Source organism: Nycticebus coucang, chromosome 4, assembly GCF_027406575.1.
Source record: "Nycticebus coucang isolate mNycCou1 chromosome 4, mNycCou1.pri, whole genome shotgun sequence".
In the NCBI taxonomy this organism is placed as follows: domain Eukaryota; kingdom Metazoa; phylum Chordata; class Mammalia; order Primates; family Lorisidae; genus Nycticebus; species Nycticebus coucang.
The window spans coordinates 132,463,041-132,486,237 of NC_069783.1; the positions used below are offsets into that span (position 1 = coordinate 132,463,041).

The following is a 23,197-nucleotide window of genomic DNA, read 5'->3' on the forward strand; positions in this document are numbered from 1 at the left end:
ATTGCTACTATTTGAGGAGCTGAAGAAGAAGGGTCACCTGAGCCCAGGAGTTTGAGGCTGCAGTGCAGCATGATTGGGCCTGTGACCAGTCACTGTATTCTAGCCTGGGCAACATGGCAAGACCATGTCTGGGGAAAAAAAGAAAGAAAAACGCATGAGGATGAATGAGTGCACAAGTGCCAGGTGCCTTTTTGGGGGCTCTCTAATGCTTGCAGGATGGACTCAGATCAGCTTGTGTCACATCTGTGAGCTTAAGAGGGCAGAAATTCTGTTAATGAATAATGCAGCCATATTCACATGATGTGCTTTGATGTATTTTCAGGTCTCTGGCAACCTGGCTTCTGGGAGCTTTTGGTAGTGATGGGTGTCTGTAGCAGGCATGGGCGCCCTGGTTCGATGTGGCGAGGGTAGCTGGAGGGACATTAGCTCTCTTGCTCGATCTCTTGTACTGTCTGGCTGAGTCTCCCCCAGGGACCTCATGAGGTGTCCCAGGAGCTGGTGGTAGCATTTGTTGCTGGTTGGGGTAGGAAAGTGCATTTTTGTTACCCCAGGTGCCCACAGTTGCTGACTGCAGAACCCAGGGTGGGAAGTGAGGAGACCTGAGTCCTGATTATGATTCTTCCCCTAACAATCTGTGTGGCTTCCGAAGCAGGTTCATCCTCCTAGCCTCATTTTTCTACTTTCTAAGTGGATGAGGTCAGACAGCTCCAGAATTCTAAGAATGTCAACTCATCTAATTTGGCCAGCATTACTTTCTGAGAGCCAAGTCTTCCACATTTTGTCTCCTGTGAATTTGCCAATTCAGTATTTAAACCTTATTAGAACTCTGTAGCTGATAAGGCTTTATGGGAACCTTCAGTCCATTCGGGGAAAGCCAGGGCTTAACTAAAGACTTCCAAATAGGATAAATTTAATGAAAAACAAACAACAACAACAACAAAAAAAAAAAAACAGCATATACTGAACCTTTCGTATAAGTGACCTTATTTATATTCACACCCTGTGAAGTGAGGAAAGCCCCTTCTCAAGGAAGTCAAGGCACAGAGATGACAAGTAACTTGTCCAATAGTCCAGCCTGGGAGGCTGGCTCCAGATTCCTGTTCTTTATGACTCTGGTGCTAAAGCCAATATCACACACATGGTGATGAGCTCTGCTAAGGTCATGGAGTGGGGAAGAGGGTCCTGGTTTGGAACCAGGTGGCCCTGCATTTGAATTGTGGCCCTGCCACTTAGTAGCTGGGTAAACCTCTGTGACGTCACTCTACTCACGTGTCACACACAGAGGGCATTCATGCAGCAGTGCTGCTGGGCTGGCATTGTCAGGCAGTCAGCAGCATTTATGGAAGGGTCAGGCACTGGCTCACCTTTAGGGGGCAAGATGGACTCAGTCACAGAAGAACACTTTGCTGCCCTTTTCAGTCACATGTGAACTTGGCAGATGCTCTCAGCATGAGATATTCCTCTCCCTGAATGAGCCCTGGGTTGAGGGGTGCTACAGCCCCCAGAGTAGAACTGCAGAATGAATGGGAAGAGGTGTTTCTTGAGGTCCAAAGGGACAAGCTCTCGTGTGGCAGTCAGTGGGCTGAGTCTTGGCTGGCTGTATTGCCATCCTGGGGTAGGCAGCCGAGTTTTTCTTCTGGGTCCGGTTGCTCGTAAGCTCCATAGAGATAATCTCTGAGCCTAGGAGATCAGAGTCCCTAGTGAGTCTCCTGACCCTGCTGCTTAATTGCTATGCTCCCCAAGCAAGGGGGCTAAGAGTGCTAAACTCAGATGTGAGAGGTGGGCATGTATTCTTTTCTTTTAGTGATATATATTACGAGAAGGGATGGGAGATGATTGCACAACTTGGCAGGAACTCAGATGGTAGGTGTTTATCAGGAGCATGACAGTTCCTTTTTCAGGAATGTCCCATTTAAAAATCAGATAACTGGGGCGGTGCCTGTGGCTCAAAGGGGTAGGGCGCCAGCCCCATATGCCGGAAGTGGCAGGTTCAAACCCAGCCCCGGCCAAAAACTGCAAAAAATAAAAATAAATAAAAATCAGATAACTGGCCAGTTGTGGTTGCTTACACCTGTAATCCTAGCACTCTGGGAGGCCGGGATGGGAGGACTGTTTGAGGCCAGGAGTTTGAGACCAACATGAACAACATAGAGAGGCTCTCTCTCTCTCTACTGACAGGGGTCCTCAAACTTTTTAAACAGGAGGTCAGGTCACTGTCCCTCAGACCGTTGGAGGGCCGGACTATAGTTTAAAAACAAAAACTGAACAAATTCCTATGCACACTGCACATATCTTATTTTGAAGTAAAAAAACAAAATGGGAACAAATACAGTCACACTGTCGCATGTGGCCTGCGGGCCATACTTTGAGGACCCCTGCTAGAAAAATTAAGTCGGGTGTGCTGGCATGTGCCTGTAGTCCCAGCTACTTGAAAGGCTGAGGCAGGAGGATCACCTGAGCCCAGGTGTTGGAGGTTGCAGTGAACTGTGATGACATCACTGCTCCCATGCTCAGGCAATAGAGTGAGATCCTATCTCAAAAAAAAAAAAAAAGTAATAAAATAAAAATCAGATAACTGAAGCCCCAAGAGTTAAGAAACTGCTGATACTTGGGACATTCAATTAATTACTGTATTATTATTGTTTAGTAAATTATGCTTAATTAGTAAATTAAAATTATAACAACTGCCATTTACCAAACATTGCTGTAAGTGCTTTGCTTTATCTCATTTTATCTACAAATCATTCTTTAGGAGAGCCAGCACAAGTAGCAACTTCTCTTTAATACCAAGGAAATTAAAGCTCAGACAGGTTAAGAAACTGAATCAAGGTTACACAGCTGAGAAGCAGTAGAGCAAGGCGTTTTCATCAACTCCATGCCATGTCAAGTTAGATAAACCCTAATTAAACTAGCCAGGGTGATGGGGCAGTGCCTGTGTCACATGCTTCTTTTGAGCCAATCACAGTGGGACAGATGGCCCTGATTGGACAAGCCTGCAGGGCTGAGGGTGGACTCAGCCTTCTGAGAGTAAGGAAAGGGCACCAGTGGAGAGTCAAGGTGAAATGACCAGACAGGGAGATTGAAACCAGGCAGACAAACCACAAATGTCCACATCAGAGGAGTAAGGCGCCAGCATTTGGAGCTCAGCCTCTGACAGTGGAGTCGTCCCCTCCTGGGCTCTGCTTGTGTCCCTCATGCTGTGTGCCAGGTGTCTGCTGGATCAAGGACTTCTATTCTAGGGATAAGCAAACCCTGAAATTGTACAAGTACATTGTGCTTCCCATGTGGAGAGAAGATCTAAGCTTTCATCAGTACCTGTGAAGGGTTCCACAACACAGTACCCAAACAGGGTTCAGGATCACCCTGTGTCTTCCTCAGTACATAACAAAGTGCTAAGACTGGGAGGCTTTTGTGTAAACAACAGAAATATATTTCTCATAGTTCTGGTGGCTAAAGTCTGAGATCAGGGTGCCAAAGCATAATCAGATTGTCTTCCAGTTGCCAGGGTGCTGACTTCTCATCATATCCTCACATGGTGGAAAGGGAGTAAGAGAGGTCATTGGGTGCCTTGTATAAGGGCAATCATTCCATTCAAGAGGGCTCGGCCCTCATGACTTAATTACTTCCCAAAGGCCCACCTCCTAATACCATCACTTTGGGGGTTAGAATTTCAACACATGACTCTTGGGAGAGACACAAACATTCACTCTCTAACACCCTGCAAGATGATGTGATACAAAAATGAATACATTGTACTTTCTGTCCTTGATATGCTCAGAAACGAACTAGTGCCTCCTAATTTCTAACCCAGTGAGCTTTTTAACAAAAATGGTAACACCTGATAATAATAATAATTAGCATTTCTTGGGCACCTACTACATTCCAGACCCACTCTGTCTAATATGTTAGCTACTAGTCACAAGAGATTATTTACATTTCAATTAAATGGGATTCAAAATGCAATTTCTCATTTTAAAATTGGAACTAAATGATCAACACTCAGGCATTAAAATTAAATTCCGTGGAAATTCAGTGGAAATCAAGCAGGTGGGAGGAGGAGTGGAGGTAAATTCACACCTAACAGGTATAGTGCTTACTAGCTGTAGGATGGACACACTTATAACCTTAACTCAAACTGTACAGAAGTAATGCATATAACCAAAACTTTTATACTCCCATAATATTCTGAAATAAAAACATAATTAAAATAAAATAAAAATACAATTCAATTCAATTTCTCCATCACATTAGCCACATTTCAATTGTTTTGTAGCTATAAGTGGCTAGTGACACCATGTGGGACAGGACAGGTACAGAAAATTCCAGAAAGTTCTGCCATGTCCTAGACATTATGTTATGTGCTTTATATGCATTAATTTATTTCATGTCAGAAAAAAATAACACCTTGGGAGAGGAAGTCATACATATTGTCCGGATTTATAGATAATTACCATAAATTAAGCACACAGAGGTGTAGTGACTTTCCCAAGGCCACACAGCTGGCAAGAGGTGGAGACAGAATTTGAACAGTATTTGAAGTTACCTTTAGACAATATTGGGCTGCTTTGCCTTCTAAGGTCAGGGGAAAGTGGATTAGTCCCTTTTCTTGTTTACCAGTGTGTTTTAAGCAACCTCCTGGGAATTTCATTTCTTATTTTTCCACAGCTGCCCAGACGCCTCCTTCCATCCCACGTTTGGGCAGTCTTCCAGAGGGTCTGTGTGCATCCTCCTCTCCTGTGAGAGCTGTGGGTCTGTGAAGATGGGGCATGTTGCCATGGGAGTCCAGCTCCACACAGTGGACAGAGCACCCAGGAGAGAGCTGGCTGGTCTCCAGGGTGTGGGCTGGGGATATGCAACATGCTGGTTGATTTCTCTGGGAATGGAAAGAGGCGGGGCAGGGAGGTGCGTTCTTCCCAGCTGCACCCTCTCCAGTGGACGTTTGCCTGGTAATTTTAGCCTGAAGCACTTTCATGCCCAGATGCCCCCAGGTGAATGCTCCAAAATCACACATTGAGGGGACCTTCTCATCAGGGAATGTCTGAGGAACGTTGGGTAGTGAGGGGAGGCCTGTTTGTAGAACACTGCTCCTTCTGGGTGGTGGCAGGTTGACTGGTCCTCAGACTGTCAGGGAACAATGCATGGCACCTCTTTATAGCATGCCAGTAAACCATTAACGGGTCAGGCTAGCAGCAGCTGAGTTAGAGGCATTTGCTTTTCCTAGAAGCCCCAGAACCTTTTAGGGCAGGTTAAGTGGGAAGGAACTGGAAGAAGGATTTCCTAACACCCTAAAGATCCACTGGCCACCACTTTATAATTTTCCCTCCCTTTCTCCTCCCCACTCATGCCCATCACAGGGGCTGTAGAACACCCTCCTGGGCGCTGCTTTCATTATCTGTGCCATGTGGAAGTGATGAGAAGAATAGAAGGGTATTGGCAAGAGGGTGGGACATGTCTGTCCTGGAGCTACAGGTGAGGAGTCCAAAAAAGGGAGCTTTGATCTTCCCACCAGCATTTGCTGGGCTCCTGGCCTTTGGTGGATGCTGAGAAGACAGCAGTGAGTACGGGTGAGATCTCTGCCTGCTTGGAGCTGACCCTCTAGCAGTCCCTAATCTTTTTGGCACCAGGGACTGGTTTCATGGAAGACAGTTTTTCCATAGACCAGGAGCAGGGGCATTGATTCTCATAAAGAGTGTGCACAACCTAGATCCCTCCCATGTGCAGTTTACAGTAGGATTCCTGCTCCTGTGAGAATCTAATGCCACTGCTGTTGTGACAGGAGATGGAGCTCAGGTAGTGTGTGGCTATGCAAGTGATGGGGAGCGGCTATCAATACAGATGAAGCTTCACTTGCTCACTCACCTGTTGCTCACCTGCTGTGCAGCCTGGTTCCTAACAGGCAACAGACTGGTACCAGTCTGCAGCCCAGGGTTTGAGGACCTCAGATACAGAGCAAAAGGGAGGTGGTGATGGGCGGCTCCTGTGGCTCAAAGGAGGAGGGCTCTGGCCCCATATGCTGGAGGTGGCGGGTTCAAACCCAGCCCCAGCTAAAACTGCAAAAGAAAAACAAAAAGGGAAGTGGTGAACAAGCAAACAGATGAAGAAGTATGATTAATACAGAAATGGATGAGAGCACAGCACTGGCGGCGGCAGGGAGAGGCTAGGGAAGGCAGCAGTTTATCTGGGCAGTCAGGGTGGGCCTCTCTGAGGTGGTGGCACTTGAGATGAAAAGGAGCAGCTGTGCAGAGAGCTGAGCATAGCAAGAACAAGGGAACTGAAGAAAAGAGGAGCGTGAGACATTGGAGGAAAGGCAGGGAGCTGGGAATGAGCAAGAAAGACGTGGAAGACAGATCAGAGACAAATGGGGCCCCTGTGACTTGCTGTTCCCTGATTGTCCCCCCTGTGGAGGTAGGGAGGAAGGTTTGGAGATAACACCACCAGACACCTTGTGAAGACGCCATAGTCCATTGCAGGTCACTGTGGGCCGAGGGTATGGAGAAGGAGGTGTTTAGCCTGTTTGCTGGAAGGTCGGGATCCCTGCCAACATCCTCCTTTATTTCTTGTTGTGGTGGACTTCACTTTTTATGCTAGGTTTAGGTTTACAGCAAAATGGAGCAGAACGTGCAGAGATTTCCCATCTATCCTCTGCCCCTGCACACACACAGCCTTCCCCCACCATCAGCATCCCCCATGAGACTGGTACTTTTGCCACAGTTGACAGTCTACATTGACACATCATTATCACCCCAAGTCCACAGGTTATATTAGGGTCCACGCTTGGTGTTGTGCATTCTGCGTGCTTGGACCTACATATAATGACATGGGTCCACAGTTGCATTGTCTCACCAAGTGTTTTCATGTCCTAAAACTCCTGTGCTCCACCTATTCATCCCTCCTCCCTCCCTCCACCTCCTCTCCTGGCAGCCAATGATCTTTTTTCCTTTTCCAGTCTTTTTGCCTTTTCACCATGTCATATAGGTGGAATCATATGGTGATCAGCTTTTTTTAGATTGGCTTTTTTTCACAAGTAGTAGGCATTTAAGGTTGGATATTTCTTTTTGTTAGCACAATTCTCCTTTGGGAACAGACAGGCATAGGTGCCAGGAGATGCCTGGGATGCAGGGGGAGGTGAACTGTGAAAAATGGTGGCTAAGGTCAGAGGTCCGGGAGCAGGTGTGTTGGCCAACCTGCTGCTAGGGTCCCCATGCAAACTGGGGCTGTGGAGCAGGAGATCTTGCTTCAAATCCTGGCCACCTTACAAATCTGATGGCCTTTGCCTCGGGTCTGCTCCCTCAGTGGGAAAAATGGGGATCATAAGAGCAACACCTGTGTGCTTGCGAATCTTTGGGCCTGTGTGTAAAGCACCTGCTGTATGCCAGGCTTAGTGCAGGGCAGATAATCCTGGGTTTCAGTTTCACCCTGCTGTTCCCAAGCTTTGTGCTCTTGGACAAGTCATTTCACTTGACCGAGACTCGGTGTCCTCATCTGTAAAACAGAAGGGCTAACGCTACCCATCTCATTGAATTACTATGATGATTAGGCGAGATCAAGCCCCTAAGCACAGGGCCACACATAGTACATACTTTTTAAATGAATGTTGTCTGTTATTACTTAAAGCAAATGTCTAAAGCACTCACTGTGGGGTAGCTATTGTGTTAAGTGCTTTAAGTATATTATTTTATACCTGTGAGGCAGATAACTAATATCACCCATTTCACTGATGGGAGGGAAAGCTGAGACTCAGAGAAGGGACATGATTTGCCCAAGGTCATGCATGCAAGAGCTGGCTGGGAATTCTGGAAGTCTGATCCCAGACCCTAATGCTCATGGACCTGCAGCAGGTATTACTATAGGGACGTGAAAGAGGGGGAATCATGTCAACTCGGGGTGGGAGGCTCAGGAGGGAATCGGAAGAGGGGCATGTCACTTGGTCCTAGGGGACTGGGAGATTTTTCTAGGGCTGGAGATAGACAGGAATGCAGGGAACAGCACAAGCAAGGGCCAGGAGGTGGGAATCACGTGGACATAGAAGGACCGACATGTGGGACCAGAGCTCAGGGTTCTGGGAGGAACCAGGAGTCAGCAGGAAAGGAAGATTGGGTCACACCATGGAAACAGTCACAGCTTGCGTGGTGGCATCACCCTTTCCTACCATCCCTCCCCCCACCCCAAGTCTATTGTGCTTTGGAGCTTCCCAAAATACTGTTCCCCCCTCCCAACTCTTACCTCACCCATAATAAATTAAAGCATTTAAAGCTTTGGGGCACTTTAGAGCTTTTCCCTGTCCCATTGCCCTTATATCTGGCCCGTCCCTTGGGCTCCAGGTGGCTACGCAGGGTAAGAGGTAGGGGGGACTTTCCCCTCTGCTTTAGAGTCAGAGAAACTGAGACTCAGAGTTCATTTCTACTCCTTCTTCAGATTTTGAGCCATCACCTCCTGGAGGAGGCCCTCCCTGACCTTTCTCCTTACCCCATCAGGTCTAGTTTCTTTCTTATTTGTTCTCACAGAACCCAGTTCTTTGCTGCAAAGAATGGGTCTCACGTTGGAATTATTTACCCGTTGGTGTGATTCACTTTATGTCTTGCCGTCTCACTGGACTGTAACCTCCATGAAGACAGACTGTGTCTGCTTTGCTCCCCTGTGCCTGACACCAGGAGTGCACAGGCACTCCTGTGAATGGACAGCAGTTTTGGTGACAACATTCTGGGAAGGAAGTGTTCACAGAATATTGGAAGGACACTTGTCCAAGCTTGGGGGAGGGGCAGTTCAGGAAAGCTTCCAGGAGGAGGTAACGCTTTGGCTGAAGCTTGAAGCCTGAGTTGCAGTAAGCCAGCTGGAGCACGCAATGGAGGGGAATCTGGTAGACAGCCCACATGAGCAAAGGCACAGAGGTGAGCACACGGGGCCACCTTTGGGGACTTGGGTCTGAGGGTCAGTGGTCCAGGTAAGGCTGGAGACATAGGGTTCCTAAGGTGAGTGCATCTTGTCCTGAGAGTCCCATGTACCTGCAAGGGATGCAGAGCGACGCAGGCTGCCTTCCACTCACCTCCTTAATCCAGTGGTTGTCAAGGGGCCTTTGAGTCACCCTTCTCTTCTCCCTGCCTTCCCCACATGCTGAGAGGTATTTTTAAAGCTACCCCGCAGAGCCCTCCAGCATTTTGACTTAACCATTCTCTCCACTACCTGTTGCTTACATACGTTAAGAGTCAGGGTTCCTGGGGACTCACTACACCTCTGTCACCCTCCCTGCCAAGAGGCGACCACCTGAGTGAGGCCCCAGGTAGCAACTGGAGCCACTCTGAGTCACAACTGAGGTGGTGGGCCTCGGAGGAGCAGGGGACAGCTTGGGTGATTTTTATTTAGGCCTACTGTGTGCCACCCAGGCACTGCACTGGGTGGTTTAAACCAGGGTTCCCTGTGTGTCTTTATGTCCACCCTTGAGCCAAGAATGTGTTTTTGGTTTTGTTTTTACATTTTTAAAGAGTTGTAAAAACAAAAGACTTGGAAATAGGTGTGCCAAGTTTCACAAGTAGACATTTAGCAAATAAAAAATACTTGCCAGATTTAGCGAATAAAAATTCAGGATACTTCATGACATGTGCACTTCAGAGAAATAAGCAGTAACCCACTCAATACTCCATGTGATACTCAGGACGTACTTATACTAAAAAAATTCTTATTTATCTGAAATTTAGATTCAACAAGGCATCCTCGAATATTATCAGGCAGTCCTACCCCACGCCCTGAAATACTTGCTGTTTGATGCTCTTACAGTGGAAGGTGGCGGACCCCAGTCTTAAACAATTATCTGTGTGACCAGGAGACACAGGGTCTCAGGGTACCGGAAGGGAAGGGAGGTTCTGAAGCCGGGTTCTCAGGGTACCGAGCATGGTAAGCAGTAGCTGCTGGTATTTGTGTTATTGATACACAGTGATCACCAACATATGTTGAGCACCTCTTGTGTGCCCAGACGCTGTCCTAGGGGCTCAGGGTCTTCATGGGAGGGGTGGATGCTAAGCAGATAAGCCCACAGATGAGTGGAGGTCAAGCTGTGATAAATTCTAAGGAAAGTACAAAGCAAGTGCAGATGGCAGGCAGAGGTTCTATTTTAGACAAGGCGATCAGGAAGCCCCTCCAATGGTGAGACCTTTAAGCCACCCCCACTTTCCCAACAAAGCGGTTGGAGACATGGCTACCTGGCAGCTACAACTTCCCCAGCACTCACGTTGTGCCTGCCCGTTCTAGCTCTGTGTATGTCTTGCTCATGGGATCCCCAAGCAGCAGCCTTGTGGGATAATGTGGGTGCTGTCCCCACTCACAGATGAGGAAACTGAGGCAGGAGGTTACCTATTGAATGGCATGGAGTCTGGCCTAGGCGTAGTGGCTCTTCCAGGTTCACATCCTCACTTCACTGTAGTGCCCCCATTAAGGTGGCCCCAGCTGCGTGCTAGAGCCTGTGTGAGTCGCTCTGCCTATATTTTCCATAATCCTTATGACAGCCCCCCCACACACACACACATACACACACAAACACAGGGGCACATAGGTCCTGTCCCAGGCTGGGAGGAGTAAACCCAGCACAGTGTGGGAGGCAGGGAGAGCCAGGGGTTAATTTGGAACTTGGTGGCGTCCAAGATGGGCAACAGGAGGGTACCTGGGTGTGGGGAGGTGGCAGGTTAGAGGAAGAGAAAGTCAGGGCAGGCTTCAGAACATCCCGTCCCTTCCGGTTTCCCAGATTGGCCTATCTTTCCTTGCCTGGAACTGGCACCCACCAGTCCTGACACCTTCCTGAGATTAATCCTCCTTTTATGCTGTTTAAATATTTGCAAGTGGAGAGAGAGAGAGAAGGAAGGGCGGGGCTGGTTTCTGAATGGCTGCAGAGTGAGACTAGGGGAGGTGAAGCAGGTGCTCTGTGGAAGGGCAGGGCTAGGCCACAGCCCCAGGCCCCAGGTGCTAGGCCCTGATTGGTGACTGTCAGTGGGTGGGAAGCTCAGGGAAGGTGGACCCGAGCTCCTCAGCAGTGGCCCTGCACCTGAGTTCAGGAGCACCTGCTGTAGGTCTGGCAGTGAGATGGATAGTCAGTGTCCTCTGAAGAGTCACTGTCATTTGCCCAATCTATGCCGTGTGCCAGGTCCTGTCTCCAGGATTTTGAGTAAACCTCACATCCAACATGGTGTTGGAAACCTGTCCAACATCATGCAGCTAGTGAGTAGCCAGGGATTCGAGCCTGGGTAGGTGACTCTGCATTCTGGACTCTTAGCCTCTCTCAATGGCTTCCTGACAGCCTGTCCTTAGTGCAAATACACTGGTTCCAAAGGGAGTGAACTCCCCATCCTCGGAGGAATGCAAGCAGATGTTGAAGGATGTTGCAGAATAGATTCTGCAAAGGAATAAAAGCTTCTGGACCCTTGAGGGCCCCCTCTTCTAAAAGAGGGTGTGGTTGGCAGAGTCTTGTCCTGGCATCGCAGATCTCCTGACTCTCAGTTTAGTGTTTCTTTTGATCCCAAGGTTGGGAAAGCCAAGGAATTCCTTCCACTGGCTTCCCAACACCTTGGGTTCTCAGATTACCCAGTGCTGGGCCGGGCTGGGAGCATCACTGTAGGTCAGACTGTCAGACAGGTCTAGTTTCAGATCCCAGCTGTTCCCTTTCATGAGTGTGTGACCCTGGGGAAAGTGCATAAATTCTCTGAGTCTCAGTTTAAACATCTTTTTTTTTTTCCCCCTGTGAGCCTAAGCCTCACTCTTGTGACCCTGGGTAAAGTGCCATGGTGTCATCATAGCTCACAAAAACCTTTGACTCTTGAGTTTGAACGATTCTCCTGCTTCAATCTCCTGAGTAGCTGGGACTACAGGCACCCGCCATGATGCCAGGCTAATTTTTCTATTTTTAATAGAGATGTGGTCTTGCTCTTGCTTAGGCTGGTCTTGACTTCTGAGCTCAAGCAATCCACCTGCCTCGGCTCCCAGAGTGCTAGGACTACAGGTGTGAGCCACCACACCCGGCCAATTTAAACATCTTTAAGATGTGGCTCATAATGCTCTCATGAGGATTAAATAAGGTATTCTTTACAGAGAGCACATGGAAGCAACTTGGTAAACATCCTCTATTACTTCAAGCTGGGGGATGACAAAAGCTTTGGGTTTGAAGTGGCCTCCAGCTTCTGCTATAAGCCAAGGTATTTGTTAGAACCAGGACCCTGGTTGTGACTCCCAGCCACCTCTTCATGACCCTAGACAAGTCATAAATATGTATACACATACATACATATGTATATATATATATATATCTTTGTGCTTCTGTTTACCCATCTGAGAAATAGAATCATCTGGGAACTCAGCTCATCAGGGTTGTCACGCTCACACACAGTTCCTGCAACATAGTGCTCAAAAAGTGAGTAGTGCGCTTCTCCTCTGTTCCAGCCCTACCTGCCCTTTCACACCTCACATCACATTTAATCTTTACCACAACCCAAAGGTACATGGTTTCACTTTAGAGAAGCACAGACAGAGACGCCAGCAAGGGCTTGGCTTGGTTGAGCTGGGATGTGAATGCAGGTCTGTGTGGCTCTGACGTAGCCACAACCACTGCCTCTGTGCTTCCCAAACCAGGTGTGATTCCTGGGCCAAAGCTTAGAAAATCACACAGGGTTTGAATGAGCCAGGATGCCACATGGCTCCACTCCCCCGCCCCCAGATCACCACAGAGGCCCTGGGGTCTGTCAGCCTCCAAGTGGAGGGATTTGGGCCCTTCCTTCCAGGCCTGCCTGGCCCTCTTCCCCGGCTTACAGGTCTGGTCTGTCCCTCGGGCTGGCAAGGGTGGGCAGCATCTTCTTCCTTCCTACTTCCAGACAGTGTCCTCTTTTGCAGAGCTTTCAGAGGGAATCTTCCACCCACTGTTGCTAATCACCAGGCTTTTTAATTTCCTCTCCTGGTCTCGGGCTGTCAGGCTGTTATTAATTTCTGGGGCGACATCCCAGCTGGTAGCTGCTAGAGCCCTCCTGCAGGCTGAGGACTATTATACCCACCGTTGGTATTGCATCCCCATCTCCACATCCACCCCTCCCGATCCATTGCCAAGGTAAAAGGTTTGCAGCTCCTGCCTGCAGCCAACCTCCTGGCTGTGTCCTTGGGAGAAGCACTTAACCTCTCTTAGTTTCAAGATCCACAGCTATAAACAGCCAGCCTTCTCTGCTCTGCGGAATTTGGACTTGTATACAATCAGAGTGCCAATAGGAAACAGATGGTTCCTCCAAACTGACTACATTAAGGCGAATTTAATAAAAGGGTAGTTGACTAAGGGGAGAGGGAAGAATGCTGGGAGCCCCCAGGGAAGGATGGAGCACCCCAGGGATATCATCAGGGGATCCAGGAACCTTTGCCTCCTCTGGGCCTGAAAGGGGTGGGAGGGAGAGGTTAGGGAAAGGAGGCTGGGTGTGGGAGGCTCCCAGACAAGAGCTGGGGCTGCTAAGTCCCTTATTTCCTCAGGGACCCTTGAGTCGCTCTTGTTCCATGTCCTGCCCCTCCCCCTTCCCATGCACCCTCCACTTCCCTTCAACCTGCCTGTAACCCTTTCCCCCTGCTCACCACCAGGCAAAACTCCTTCTTTCTTATATCCCCATCAGACTGCCCTTGGTGAGGGTGTTTTCCCTGCAAGGTTAACTTTGTTGCTTCTTCACTTGATTTTACATGAGTAAACATGCCTGATGCACAGGGAACTGCAGTGCACAGACCAGATGTGACCGGATCCAGGCCCAGGAAGCAGGAGTGTCTTCGTTATCATTAGGAAAATGCTATTATTGAGCACACACCAGGCACTGTGGCTGTTTTATCTGTATTGCTTCCTTTTAAATCTTTCCATAAAAAGTGGACATTCACTTAATAGTTATTGAGCACCTGTTGTGTGCTATGCACTCTGCTGGGTCTTCAGAATGGAGTACCAAGTGGCATATACAAAATTCCTGGTCTCATAGCCCACTAAATGGGAGAGTCAGAGAATAAAGTAAGTAAGCAAAACAGAGAAAGTGCTAGAGGCAGGAAGGAATTTGGAGAGAAATAAAGCTGAAAGGGGGCATGTTGAGTATTGGGTGGGGGAGGTGTGCACTCTTAAAATGATGAGGGAAGTTGGCATTTGGTAGTGTTAACATTTTAGTAATATTAAGTCTTCTAATCCATGAAGATGGAATGCTTTTCCATTTTTTGTGTGTCTTTTAAAAATTTCTTTCAGCAATGTTTTATAGTATTCAGTGTACGAGTCTTCTTTTAGCTTCTTTGCTTAAGTTTATTCCCAGGTATTTTATTCTTTTTGATACTATTATAAAATGGATTTAAAAGAAAATTTCCTTTTGGATTATTTCTTATTAGTGTATAGAAACACAACTTATTTGAGGGTGTTCATTTTGTATCCTGCAACTCTTCTGGGTTTGCTTATCGGTTCTATCAGTTTTTCCATAGAAAGTTTAATTTTCTACATAAAATTCATGTGAATTTTGAACAGAGATCATTTTAGTTCTTCCTTTTAGACTTAAATGCCTTCTATTCTTTTACTTGGCTAATTGCTATGGCTAGGACTCCAGTATGATGTTAAACAGAAGAGGTGAAAACAGGCCTCTTTGTCTTATTCCTGAACTTAAAGGGTAAAGCTTTCAGTCTTTCACCATTGAGTCTGATTTTAGATGTGGACTTTCCATATATGGCCTTTATCATGTTGAGGTAGTTTCCTTCTAGTCCAGGGACCGGTTTCATGGAAGACAATATTTCTACAGACCAGGGTGGGTGGGGGATGGTTTTGAGATGATTCAAGTGCACTACATTTATTGTGCACTTTATTTCTATTATTATTACATCATAATAAATTATATATATGAAATAATTATACAATTCACCATAATGCAGAATCAGTGGGAGCCCTGAGCTTGTTTTCCTGCATTTAGACAGTCTCAACACAACCAGCACCACCACCTCACCCCGCCTCAGATCATCAGGCATTAGATTTTCGTAAGGATGTGCAGCCCAGATCCCTCGTGTGCAGTTCGCTGTGGTGTTTGCACTCCCAAGAGAATCTAATGCTGCTGCTGATCCGATAGGAGGAGGAGCTCAGGGGGGTGATGCCAGTGATGAGGAGCGGCTATAAACACAGATGAAGCTCCACTCACTACCCACCTCCTGCTGTGTGGCCCAGTTCCTCACAGACCACAGACTGGTACCTGTACTGGTCCTTTGCCGAGGGGTTGGGGACCACACCTCTAAAGGAAGCGTAACGGGTCAGATTGCAGAGGGGGCTGCCTTGGATAGTGTAGTCAGGGAAGGAGATATTTTGTGTGATGCCTGAGAGAGGCAGTAGCCAGCTGTGCAAAGAGCCTGAACAAATAATTAAGTAAAATGGTGGAAAGGCTAACAGGAAGTGATCCAGCCCTTGCAGGGGGTTGTACCCTGATCACACTGGGTCTTTCCCCCATCACCCTCTGCCTCTGCCTTCCAGGTGAAGCAGATCATGGAGGAAGCTGTCACACGCAAATTTGTCCATGAAGACAGCAGCCACATCATCTCCTTCTGTGGTGAGTCTGTGGCCCTCCCGTGGCCTGGAACTGTGGCTTCTTTCTCTGAGGGCTGCCTTGGGGAAGTAGCATCTTTGAGCCATGGTTCTCACGTCATTTTTTGCTTAGTGACTCTGAAGTTATTTTTGAATTCCAAAGAGACTCCATTGGAGAATTTTGAAATACAGAAAAGTCTAGGGGGGTTGGGGGGGCAGCAATTAAAAATGACTTCTGCATCCCCTGAAAAGGTTGTTGTGGTTAAGGCTAGAGGGATTGATTAACTTCCCTTCCCTGAGGGCCCAGTTCACACTGACTCTTGCCCCAAGAAACAAGTGGCTTTGCATCTGAGGAGGGGACTCCTGTGCTTTCCTCTCTCTGCTCCTGGCTATTGCTAGGTAAAGGGACAGGGTGGATGGAGACTTTTTGAACAATGGAATTAAGAGCCCTTGGCATACCTGCAGGATCACGCCCAGCTGTCCCAGCAAAGGAGGCAGGCCTGGGGCGCAAAGTGTGTCTCAGACTTGTCTCCTTGGGCCACTGAGCCCACACATTTCCAGAAATAACCCAACTGCCGGGTTCTTACTTGACAATGGCTAGAGACATGTTTTGCATGTCAGTGAAGTCAAGATTTAGCTCATAATCACTGTGTACATGTCAGTGGGAGTGTTTCTCTTTCTCCCTGAAAACTTTTCTATTTAATAATTAGAGTGAAGGACGTGCTCTAATTCCCCTCCTGCGAGCTTGGTTCTATGGAGAGGCCTGAGATAGAACACTTGGCCAGCCTGCCAACTGTCATCCAGATAGCTGGGGCACCACCCCATAGGGTCCCCAACATGCTGAGAACACTCTATGACCTGAGAGGACACTGATCTCAATTCACTACCTTTTCAGCCAGACAGACGTGGGTTTGTATCCCATCTTTGCCATTTCTTTGTTGGCTGACCTTGGGCAAGATGGTATTTTTAAGTGTGACATGTTTATATATATGTGTGTGTCTATATGTTTATACACACATACACATATGCATGCATATATATGTCTATGCATTTATATTCTCAGTTTTCTGTTTTCTCTGGGGCATTTTTATTTGCAGATAAAATCATATGCATATCCATGTCAGGACTTGGTAACATACCTACCAATTAAAGACTTAAAGGAGTAGACAATTTGTTTTTAATTATAATAAATCTCCAACTTTGTGCAAAGTTTTTGGGTGGGAGACATTTGACAGCATCAAACAGAGGCCTAATGAATCTCCTTCGGTTTCCCTTTATTCATTGTTCATTGTGAGCCATTATCAGAGACACTGTCTACAGAGCCTGAACCAACAATGAACATATTTCAGTATGCACAAATGAAAAGTACTGAGATTACAAATTAAAATTAAGTGATTTAAGAAATCCTCACCTGGAATATTTTAAATCCATGTGCACATTAGGCAATATTTAGACATTCATTCAAAAGCAAGTAATTACCGGCTTGGCACCGGTAGCACAGTGGTTACGGCACCAGCCAGATACACCGAGGGTGGCGTGTTCGAACCTGGCCCAGGCCAGCTAAACAACTGCAACAAAAAAAAATAGCCAGGCATTGTGGCGGGTGCCTGTAGTCCCAGCTGCGTGAGAGGATGAGGCAAGAGAATCGCTAAAGCCCAAGAATTTGAGGGTTCTGTGAGCTGTGACACCAGGGCACTCTACGGAGGTTGACATAGTGAGACTGTGTCTCAAAAAAAAAAAAACAAGTAATTGCTCACTCAAAAATAAACAAAGACAAATGATGAAACCAAAACTCTCGGTATTGCTCTGACCCTGGAGAGTGCTGGTTTACTCTGTAGAGCTCTTTACTTCATGGTTTTTGTCACAAGAATTAGGGAAGGTAAATTTTAACAGTTATCTGACACCTAGCAGGTGCCCAGCAAGGAGTAGCTGTTATTATATACATGTGCTCTTTCAATAAACATTGATTGTGCACCTGTTGTATCCCAGTGTGAGCTCCTAATCTGCTGTGTAAGACAAGCGGTAAGAGGATGAAGAGAGCTGCTGAAATTACCAGGAGAAAGACAAGCACATCAAATGGCCATTTTCCCAGAAGAGACGACTGAGGCCCAGAGAGGGCAAGTGATTTCTCCGAGGTCACACAGCACGTTAGTGGTAGGGCCCTGGCTACAACCCAGGTCTCCTGCTTTGGGTTCACCCTTGAGGTGAACTTGGCAGGGTCTCCAGGGGAAGATAGAAGTGAGAAGGTTACTATTAAATCCTCCTTTCAGAGATCCTTGTGGAAGCATAGTTGTTATGCATACCATAGACTGAGACCTGGCTTTGAAGCCTGGCTTACTGACTGGGTAGCCCTGAGCAATTCATTTTACCTCTTTGAGCCTCAGTGTCCACATCTGAAAAATGACATTAGTTTTCCTTTTCTTCCTCAGCCATGGAAGAGATTGAATGAGATTCATAAATGTTGTTACTATAATCACAATATAAATGATGATGATGATGATGTGATTCCTTATTACAGATAAAGCTCAAAAGTCATATAGTCCATACTCCCACTCTCTTTGGTGAGAATAAAGGCTAACATTCTTAAAGCACTCACTCTGGGCCACATACTTTCCATGCAGTGTCCCTCCCACCCCCATCCTAAGAGCAGTCTTGTGAGGTTAATGTTCATACTATCCCCATGTTACAGATGAGGAAGAGACTCAGGGAAGAGAAGGTCACTGCCTGAAGTCACACAGTTGGGCAGAGGCAGAGATGGGCTGACCTCGGGCCATGACTGTGTGGGTACACCACAAAGCTCTCCGGCCCACTTTTAAGGATACAGAAGGCAGGGTGGAATATACCTTTTTCCTTATGACCACTGTCCTGAATTTTGTGATTCTGGGGATCCTGGCTCTCCAAGTGGTCTCTGTCTGATGCTCCAGGCCCTGCTGGGCATCGGGGAGCATGGGCAGGGTGGGGCCTGCTGACCACCATGTCCTTGCAGTGGCTGTGGAGGCCTGCGTCCTACATGGGCTTCGGCGGTGGGCAGCTGGCTTCCTGCGCAGCAACAAGATCGCGGCTCTCTTCATGAAAGTGGGCAAGAGCTTCCCACCAGCTGAGGAGCTGAGCCGCAAGGTCCAGGACCTGGAGCAGCTTATCGAGAACACGTGAGTGTGGGGTGTGAGCTACAGACTGGGCAGCTCCCCAGAAGATAGTCAAGATCCTCTTCCCCTACCCTCAGTACTTCCTGCCCTCTCCTTGCTGCCCCTCAAACCTGCCAGACTGTTTCCCAACTTAAGGCCTTTGTATGTGCTGCACCCCCCCCCCACCTGCCTGAGGTTTTCCATGGCTGATTCCTGGTCATCATCCAAATATTCCCCTATCTCAGTAAATTCCAATCCTCATCCTCACTCCATCTTCTCTCCCTATTTTCTTCCCAATTGTCCTGCCATCTGTAATTAGCAATTCATTCATTTGTTTCCTGTTTACTTGATTGTCTGCTTACCTCACTTAACTCTGAACTCTGTAAGAACAGGGAACTACATCTGTGTTTCTCCATTATGTCCCCAGCATCTGGAATAGTCTCTGCACCTGGTAAATGGCCGACAAACAATTGTTGAGTGAGTAAGTGCCTACGAGGAGCTGATCCCTGTTGTAAATGCAAGAGGACCAGAGTGTGAGGCAATCAGTATGATCCTTGCCTATATGTGCAGGGGCGGGGGCCGGGGCCTCTGGTCAAAACTCATATTGCTAGGTATATTGTCATACATTTGAATACACTGATTTGAAATGTAAAAAACCTTTGAGCCAGGTGCAGTGACTCATGCCTATAAATGCCAGCACTTTAGAAGGCCAAGGCAGGAGGATCTCTTGAGGCCAGGAGCTGGAGACCAGCCTGGACAACATACTGAGACCCCGTCTCTACAAAAATGAAAATGTGAGCTGGGCATGGTGGTGAGCACCTATAGTCCTAGCTACTCAGGAGGCTGAGGCACAAGAATGGCTTGAACCTAGGAGTTCAAGGCTATAGTGAGCTATGATCTGAGCCACTGCACTCTAGCCTAGGCAGCAAAGCGAGACTCTGTCTCAAATCCTACCCTCAAAAACAAAAACCAAAATTTGTATTGAAGCAACCGTCAAAAGGCAGAGGTGGCTTCCCTTACTTCTCAGAGTGACTGGTTGTATGTGTTTGGAGGAGGCTCACAGCCTGAGTGTGTGTATGTGAGCACCTTCCACAGAGCCACCCCCTGGAGTCCTGACTGCACAGCCAAAAGCCCAGCCTGGAGCCCTGTCAGGGCTGACAAAGAGTTTTCAAGTCCTGTTGGTGCTGGTGGCTGCCCAAAGGTCTCTGCTATGAAAGATTTCGAAGCTGTGATTGGGTGTCTTTGGGAAAAGTACAGTGAATGAATCAATTGGTCATGTTTGTCATGGGCTGATTGGCCATATTTGTCACAGGCAAGGGCAGGGCAAAGACCCGCATGCCGCGCCATCTCTGCTGTAGGCATTCACTCCCCTCCATCGGGTTAAACAGGCCTCTCCTTGCCTTTCAGGCCCTGCCTGCCCAGGGCCTCTGGCCAGAACTGGACGATGGGCAGAGCTCAGGGCTTGGCTCTGCCAGCTCCCATTTGGAAGGACTTCTCAGCCACCTGGTCTCCTGGTGCCTTCCAGTCCATCTGCTAAATTCCCAGGCATTTGCAGATAACTTTTTAAAGGGATGGATTTCCATAGGTCTTCCGAGATATTGGGAGTGACTTCCTAAGGGAGGAATTAGAGATGACTGTAGCAAGTAGTACAGGAAACCATTAATTCATTTATGCCATCACTCACTTATGATCATATTTGCTGAACCTATATGCCAGTCAGTGTGCTAGACCCTGGAGATAGAGACATGAAAAGGGCCCAGGCTTGCCATATGGTAGACTTGAGGCAAGGTGTAGCTTCTAGATTCTTGGGAACGAGGCAGAGTGAAGACCTGACTACTTGGAAGTACTGCAACCCAGGGATCCTGGGGGCCCACGTGCTGTGGGAGTTGGTGTTGGGAGGTGGATAGGTTGACTTCTCAGTGGGGCACCTTGCCTCAATCCTGGGGTATCCAGGGGAGTAGCTCAGAGACGGACAATCCCTGGGGGCTCGTCAAAAACTGAAGATGAAAAGAACCCAGAGGCACCCGACAGGCTGAACTAGGCCTCTGCCTTTGAGAGTGAACAGATGAGAGGGATTACACTCTGAATATGTAGTTAGGTTAGGAAACCTGGCTTACTTCCCCTGCAGGAATAGAACTAGCTCCTGCCTTCCCCTTTATTTAAACACACCATGGGCTGTTAACTACCCTATCTTTTGCAAATGCACCTTTGTTGGAAATCAGTAAAATCCTTCTGAAGAAGCCAGAGAGAGGCTGCATTATCTCAGTCTCATTACTTGGCCTGAGTTAATGTATGCCTTCTCCAGGTACTTTCTCACTTTGTTTTAAATTTGTGTATCTTAAGTATAGTTTTCCCTAAGGGCATTCAAACCAGGTGGGAGTTCACTTTGGAAAAAACCCCTGACAGTGTGGCCCTACTCCAGATTCCAACAGTATTTATTGAGACTCAAAGAAGTGTAAGAGAAAAAGTTATAAGGAAAACGTTACAATAAACGTTACCCTGTGCAGCAGGATCCAAGATGTGCAGAGGTGACTGTTTTCCTGGGTTGATGTATCTAGTATAGGAAATTCGTGCTTTGACACCTACTGCTTGTTAGTCTGACAGGTTCTGCCTTAGCTATTTCTGCCTAGCTAAGTGATTAATTAGTTGTGGATATGCTTGCAACTGTTGCTGCTAACACACATGCCCTATTCTGCTATGCATGTGACTACTACCTTTGTTGCGGTTCACATGCCCTACTCTATCTGACCCGGACATTCTGTTCCCTTTGCATATCTTGAGATGTCTTCCTTACATATGTCCCACACATATCATTTAGGACTCACGATACCTTTTCAATTACACTCACATAGCAAGCATTAACCATAGTAAATACTGCAATGATTATATTCTGTAATTTCTTTATAGTAAAGAAATTACTGCAAGAAAATTCTGCAATTTTCTTGATAATAGAGAAAGATACAGCATGAATCTAAAGGAGATTCATACAAGGAACAACTGAATTTTGTTCTCCCACAGTAGACTCTTAGTAAGTGTTTTATTTGAAAATAAAGTGAATTGACTACCTTGTACCTTTAGGATCACAATATGGAGGGGAAGATAGAAAAGTGAGCAGGAAGTTAGGCTTCAGAGGCTGAAGGAGCAGCTGAGAGGGCTTCCCGTAGGAGGCGATACCCTTGCTGAGACTCAAAGAGTGAGAAGGAATGAGCCTGGGAGTGAGGTGGGGGGGGGGAAATCAGGAAGAAGCAGCATCCGTGAAGGGGCTTCCCATGAGAGCCTGGAGCCTCAGGAGTCTGCCGATATCTCTGGCTGGCTGGATCATGGAGTGAAAGGAGGTGGTAGTAAGGAGAGGCCTGAAGAGGTGAACAAGGGCGAGGTCCTGGGGTGCCCTGCAAGTCATGTTAAAGAGCTTGCTTCTCAAGGGCATGGGGAGCCACTGAAGGATCCATAGTGCAAGTCTGTTTTTGGCCCAGCACTCTTTTGCAGGAGAGGGAAGGAGAGAGAGATCAGTATGAGAATCTGCCTTGCCCATTAACAGTGTATGAAAGTGTCTTTTTAACCACATCTGCACACTCTCTAGGTATTATTATTTTTCCAGCTTTTTAAAAATTTTCAGAATACTATAAGGCAGTAGTTCTCAACCTGTGGGTCGCGACCCCTTTGTTCCATTTGTAACTACGCGGCAATTAGGAAGATTGAGAACCACTGCTACAGGGGTATATATGTTGTATGGATTACTTTTGTATGGCCTGAGTCAGGATTTTGAGTGTGCCCACCACCCAGATAGTGTTCACTGTACCCATTAGGTATGATTTCACCCATTCCCTCCTCAAAAACCACAGTGAGATATCACGTAACCTCAGTGACAATGGCTTTTATCAAAAAGTCCCAAAACAATAGATGCTGGTGTGGATGCAGAGAGAAAGAAACACTGTTGGTTGGGACTGCAGATTAGTCCAAGTCTCGACCCATCATACTTGAGGAGCAGTATGACCTCTTGTTGTTTAATTGCCATCCCTTCATTTCCTACAGAGACTGAACAGTCATTTTCCCATTTGTATGGGATTTGTCCTGTGGATTTCTTCTTTTGTGAATAATCTATTCTCCTCCTCTATTGGTCGTGAAGGGGAAACCAGATCCAGGGCCTCCAGGAGAATGTGCGGAAGCTGCCGAAGCTGCACAACCTGTCCCCACTCGCCATCAAGCACCTGTGGATCCGCACCGCCTTGTTTGAGAAGGTCCTGGACAAAATTGTGCATTACCTTGTGGAAAACAGCAGGTGAGGAAGTCTGCAGCCTGCATGTGTTCTGCCTCCACCTGCTGGCCTGTATAGGAATTGCACCCTCTTGCGCAAAGCTGCTTTCTTTTCTCCCTTGACCACGCCCTTCAGCTTCAAAGTGTCTCCTGGATGTTTGACCATGAATTAGGCTAGCTTAGAACCTTGGGAAGATTCAGGATTTAGGGCGGGGCATAAGGATCTTGGGTTTCTTCCGCTGGATAACTGTGTGCCCAGGGAGAATCACTTAGCCTCTCTCTTCCCCTGTTG

At 47.4% G+C, this 23,197-nt stretch overlaps 1 long non-coding RNA gene and 1 pseudogene across 4 annotated transcripts in view; one reads left to right on the forward strand and one right to left on the reverse strand.

Annotated features, from left to right (window-relative positions):
- The window catches only part of LOC128583506 (small G protein signaling modulator 1-like), an 80,573-nt pseudogene that overhangs the window by 6,105 nt on the left and 51,271 nt on the right, over positions 1-23,197 (forward strand).
- Positions 3,362-23,197, reverse strand: part of LOC128583509 (uncharacterized) — a 28,414-nt gene continuing 8,578 nt past the window's right edge. For 2 of the 4 annotated variants that reach the window (XR_008379470.1, XR_008379468.1), the window contains 4 exons: positions 19,014-20,263; positions 18,370-18,661; positions 5,860-6,050; positions 3,362-5,121 (listed from right to left, as the gene is read on the reverse strand). This is a non-coding gene — a long non-coding RNA (uncharacterized LOC128583509). Of the gene's footprint in view, positions 5,122-5,859; positions 6,051-18,369; positions 18,662-19,013; positions 21,570-22,619; positions 22,785-23,197 lie in introns of those variants that run through there. The other 2 variants (XR_008379469.1, XR_008379471.1) reach the window with 2 other exon arrangements.